This window comes from Acanthaster planci, linkage group LG16 (genome assembly GCF_054643075.1).
Source record: "Acanthaster planci isolate LZ-2023a linkage group LG16, COTS_SCS, whole genome shotgun sequence".
Classification (NCBI taxonomy): Eukaryota; Metazoa; Echinodermata; class Asteroidea; order Valvatida; family Acanthasteridae; genus Acanthaster; species Acanthaster planci.
This window is the reverse complement of record NC_141792.1, coordinates 4,523,762-4,529,718: the sequence shown is the minus strand read 5'-3', so window position 1 is coordinate 4,529,718 and position 5,957 is coordinate 4,523,762. Positions and strand designations below refer to the sequence as shown.

Here is a 5,957-nt window from a genome sequence, read left to right as displayed (position 1 = left end):
CTCTCACGCTACTCCTTTAATTCAACGTTAATTCTCTAACCTCTAAAAATATGGTCTTGAAACTTGTACAGTGGATCGAGAAAGACGTTCTCTTGCAGATGACAGTAGCATTAACTCATTTAAAAACTTTTTTGATCTCTTTACTTTCTTCGCTGAGATAAAAAAGATAGCGTTTCCAGTCTGCCAACTTGCTCAGAAAACAGCAAGTACACTGTAAAAATTGCACGCACTTCGTGCACTTGCATGTGCATGTGACTTAGTACTTATTGCACTTGAGGCGATTAAGTGAGAACATGCGGACACCTGACTCATGTGAGGTGAAAGTAAACATTTCAACCAAAACACTTCAAATACTTGAAGCATACTTTTAGTGCCTGAAGTGCATTTGATCTCACCTCATGCACCTATACGTTCTCACCAGCATAAACTCGCTGCACCTGAATCGTTCCAGTGGTCCATTCAATGGCACCTAACGTGCTTGAAGCACACTTTTAGGTCCCTGAAGTGCATTTGATCTCACCTCATGCACCTGCATTTTGGCACCAATATAAACTCACTGCACCTCAATCGTTCAAGTGGCAATATATTGACACCTGAGGTTTATTCAGTGGCACCTAATGTGCTTGAAGCACACTTTCAGGTACCTGAAGTGCATTTGATCTAATCTCATGCACCTGTATTTGCGCACCAATATAAACTTGCTGCACCTGAATCGTTCAAGTGGCAATATGTTGACACCTGAGGTTTATTCAATGGCACTTAACGTGCTTGAAGCACTCTTGTAGGTACCAGAAGTGCATTTAATCTCATCTCATGCACCTGTATTTGCGCACCAATATAAACTAGGTGCACGTGAATCGTTCAAGTGGCAATCTATTGACACCCGAGGTTCATTCAATGGCACCTAACATGCTTGAATCACACTTTTAGGTACCTGAAGTGCATTTGACCTCACCTCATGCACCTGCATTTGGGCACCAACATAAACTCACTGCACCTCATTCGTTAAAGTGGCAATATATTGACACCTGAGGTTCATTCAATGGCACCTAACGTGCTTGAAGCACATTTTTAGTTACCTGAAGTGCATTTGATCTAATCTCATGCACCTGTATTTGCGCACCAATATAAACTTGCTGCACCTGAATCGTTCAAGTGGCAATATGTTGACACCTGAGGTTCATTCAATTGCACCTAACGTGCTTGAAGCACATTTTTGATTACCTGAAGTGCATTTGATCTAATCTCATGCACCTGTATTTGCGCACCAATATAAACTTGCTGAACCTGAATCGTTCAAGTGGCAATATGTTGACACCTGAGGTTCATTCAATGGCACATAACATGCTTGAAGCACTCTTGTAGGTACCAGAAGTGCATCTGATCTTATTTCATGTACCTGTATTTGCGCACCAATATAAACTCACTGCACCTCAATCGTTCAAGTGGCAATATATTGACACCTGAGGTTCATTCAATGGCACCTAACGTGCTTGAAGCACATTTTTAGTTGCCTGAAGTGTATTTGATCTAATCTCATGCACCTGTATTTGCGCACCAATATAAACTTGCTGCACCTGAATCGTTCAAGTGGCAATATGTTGACACCTGAGGTTCATTCAATGGCACATAACATGCTTGAAGCACTCTTGTAGGTACCAGAAGTGCACCAGTATAAACTCGCTGCACCTGAAAAGTAGCAATTGACACATGATGGGATTCATATGCTTGAAGCACTGCAGCACCAACGTACTTGAAGCATATTAGTTACCTGTAGTGAATTTGATCTAACATGAGGCACCAGTATATGTTCATACATGTACGTAATGCGTAGGCCTACCTGGTAAATATAATATGTTTTATAACTCGACGTGCCGACGTCCCTGCCTGTGGCTTTGGCTTTGCATGTGTTGGAAACAATAGGATTTAGAACCTTAAGTGAATATGCCACCCATACATCCATGATGCTCTTAAAAGTAATAAAACAGGGTACGTGATACTTAACAACTACAAGACTTGGTTTACTCCACATGAAGCAGTGGTTCGATGCCTGTAGCTAGTGAGTCTGCTCTTACCTAATGGGGCACGTATTTCCAGCTCTTGAATGGTTAATTATGCACCGGAATTGATAAAGAATAATATTGTGCAAGTAACACTACATATTTCTCCACTGCGGCGATCGCGGCCGGTGAACCCTCATTTATTAGCCCACCGAAGAAAAGCTGAGCTGTATTTTGGCAAGCCATCTTCATTATGAGCAGTGATTAGCCCAAGCCTAACCTCAGCAGCAGGGCACATCATCAAAGGCTAAAGTGGGGGAATTTCATCACCTGAGACGCCTGATGTATCACGTGCCGCCCTTTTGATCACGTGACAGGAAACACTTCGCGTATTAATTTATACTTTTTTCCCCTTTTATTAGTACTTTCTAGTCCAGTATTTTTCATATAAATCCATCTTGCATTGGTCATGTGAAGGAGGCTCTAGACTGTTCGTTTCTTTTGCCAAGTAACAAAGTGCTGTTTTGTATTTCAAGAGTATAGCCTTTAACCGGATTATTTTTCTGCTGCGTATGAAAAACAGTCCTGGCATGAAATATGACACAGGTACGCGGGCGCGTATGTACACGTACGTACATGTACGTTATAGCATACTACATGCACCGGCGGCCGTTTGTATGTTGTTGACACGATTGCACACATGCGAGTGACATGGCGTCGTTGATCGGAGAACTGAAGACGAAGACAACAGAAGAATTGTGTGCTTTCCGTCGGGAACAGGACATGTCCGATGATGTCATCGAGAAATTTGAGAGTAAGTATTCAAGCAGTTTGCATTAGTTTCAACTGTTTCTTACTGTGGGAGAAACAGATTTTACTTGCTGGGATTTACTGTGACCCTAACGTTAGGTCTTATGACCGATCCCAACGCTATGTTTACCCGTGCACGGCCGCACGTATGCAAAGGTCATGCAGGGAAAGAATGGAACTGTTCCCATGTATAGGCCTAGCCTAGATCAGATATTGGTAGGTATGAGTCCAAACGTTTGTTAAACACCTTCTGTCGAAGGATAAACGACACAGGTCGTTTATAAACAAGTATATGTAGGCTAGGTTGCCCAGGTTGAGGCCCCCTCCATTGTATGTGGCCACCGCTGTAGAAAGTGTTTTTTTGGGGGGGGGCTTATAATTGTTCCCTGTAACAAATTGTTCATTATAGATCCCGCGCTGAATTTCTCAGGAGGCTGTTCAAATACAGAGTGGCACAGAATGAAATAGGACAGCTATTATTACAAGTTTACTTTTGTAATTTTGTGAGCCATCCCCCTTTATTTTATTGTTCCATTTCCTTTTAAGTTTCTCAAAATTCTCTGCATATGTTCATTGTCATTACGCACGCATTTTCCTTGACAAGCAGGGGGATTTCAAACAGAAGGAACTGGAAAAGTCTAGATTTTTTCATGCAATAATTTTCCTCTGATTTCATAATTTAAAGCCACTTGATATTTGTTACATGAAATACAGATCTTTACACATTTTCTTCAATAGAATTAGATTAAATCTAAATCAAGTGCGACAGTTTCTCTTTTGAGTAAACTGTTTCATACCTATGATGAGCAACACAATTTGCATAGGATGGAAAAAATCCCACACCTTCTTGTTCCATAGTTGAGGAAGCTATACAGGTGTTTGTTTGCTGAAACCAAAGTGGCTGTGCTGACAACAGTGGACAGTAAAAAAAATTCCCTGTAAACTGCTTGACAATCCAAATGCACATTTCATAAATTAATTTTCTTGGTAATAACGCAGGTTGGTGAGAAAATTGACAACACACAAAATTCCCCGACCCTCGTGATCAGCATGGACGACAAGGTACCAACTGGAGCACACGTTGTAAGCTTTCAAAGAACCATGGTTGAAGTGTATGGACAAAAACCAGTCAAGCGGAGGATACTCACTTTACTGGGTGGATACTACATCCTTGACTTCGAATATCCACATGGATACTCCGTCATGCTCAAATTCCTGCAGCATTTTCTGCTGGGCAGAATGGTGAAAGACATGCCAAAGTCTGGAGTAACCTATACTGTTAATTAGGATTAACCATACAGGTAGCAGGGTCAGATCTTTATCGTTAGATAAACGACTTTCCAAAGTTGCATGTCAATCAGGAGAGACTCAGTGCATGACTTTTAACAGATTTTTTCGTGTTGGCAAATTGTGATTACAACATTTGCTTCTTTATTAAGTGTGAGGATTTCATGCAATATGAAACTGAATTGGACACAGAAAAATCAACATTGAAATGCAGAGATTTTTTTCAGGGGAATGGATGTTAGGTGTATTTCTCATCTGTGACAAATGCATTTCCATGAACACAAAACAAGATACTTAAAACCTGTTTTGGGTTTCTGTGCAGTGGTTTGCTTTATGGTTAACGTGACATTTAAACAGCCACAACTTGTCAGTTGAATGTTTGGTGGGAATGGTGGACACTATTGTGAGACATATCCCTACCCTTTTGTGACACTGACAAACCCTCAAATTATACTGACCCTCATTTTGGTTTCAATTCAGTTTTAATTTGCCAGAAAGACTCACTACCTTGATCTCTTCTAATTCATAATTCATGTCTGTCATTACGCATTTAGAAAACAAGAACAAGTTAACTGGACAAATCAAAATTTTCTAATAAATAATGTAATGAAAGGGTATATAACATTTAAAAATATTTTAGAGGGTCTTCCAAACAAAGAGGAAGGCATCCATATTCAGTAATGAGAAAATATTAACCAATGCCAACTAATAGTTTTTTAAAAAGTGTTTCATGAAAAGTTAAGTGTTGAAAAGTTTCAAAATTTTTGAGAAGTTGTGTAATATTTTATATCGAATACGTCAAGTGAAACTGATAATTTCAACTGTTAATTTAACTGGGAGTGTTAAGGGAATGTACATGGGCAAGCAAAACTACAAACAAAACTACAGTCATTTCACGTAGTACCTCATTGAAATGTTGGAAATTTACATTCAAAATTTGATCCTGTAAAATAATAGCACCAGAAAAGTATAGTATTTTTTGTCAGTTTCCAACACTGGTCGGCCGACTTTTGTTTGAAAAACCTGATTGTTTCAACTTTAACCTCTCAGTCACCCAATTTATTCAGTCAAATTTGCTTGTGTTTTAACCCATTTGTGACCGAATGCAATCCAGCTAAGTGTGTTTCCCTACAGCCTTACATTTGATTCATGTCTACTGGGACTGAAACACTACAGGAAAATAATCCATTATCTTGGATTCTTCAGGCAGTTTGGAGCAGTTTGTGCCAAGTTTGTTTTTTTAAGTCTGTAATTGAGATACAAAGTGGTAGTTATATCAATCAATCATGTTCTGTACCATTTCAAATACCACATTTTATCCAGATCTTTTATAGCTACTACATGCATAAATAAGAAATAAATCATGTGATTGAATGTATATTAGAAATGTTCCTAACACTGCTTTTAATATACTCACATTTTATGCTTGCAACTGCCACCCAGTGATAATAATCATGTCAATGCATAAAATGTATAATCTTTATGTGAATACAAGCCAACTAAGATTTACTTTATGTGGTCCGTGCGCATCGCATACATGTCAAACATTGCGGTGTTAGGCGTTAGTCTGCTGGTGCCTAAACTTTTCCTAAGAATGTCACCTCTGTCACTTGTTTCGTTGCTTGATGTACATGAAGTAATGGAAATGCCGTGTCATCTCAGGTGCATGAATGTGAATGTATCAATGCTTGAAATACAGGAGGTAATGGACGTGCCTCAGGTAAATGCTGTGCTGCAAGTAGCGCGTTAACTAGCACCTGAGGCACAAAGTACGTGCTAGTCTTTATGTGCTAGGAAAATAGCACCTGAAGTGCAATGGTGCCTCAGGTGTTCATGATTCTGGGACAAATACGTGCTAGT

General features: G+C 39.6%; 1 long non-coding RNA gene across 1 annotated transcript; it reads left to right on the top strand.

Moving 5' to 3' along the window:
* Positions 1–2,648: 2,648 nt before the first annotated feature.
* Positions 2,649–5,484, top strand: LOC147796417 (uncharacterized). Its single transcript, XR_015428074.1, has 2 exons — positions 2,649–2,814; positions 3,810–5,484. It is a non-coding gene; the product is annotated as an uncharacterized LOC147796417 (long non-coding RNA).
* The last annotated feature ends 473 nt before the right edge of the window (positions 5,485–5,957 follow it).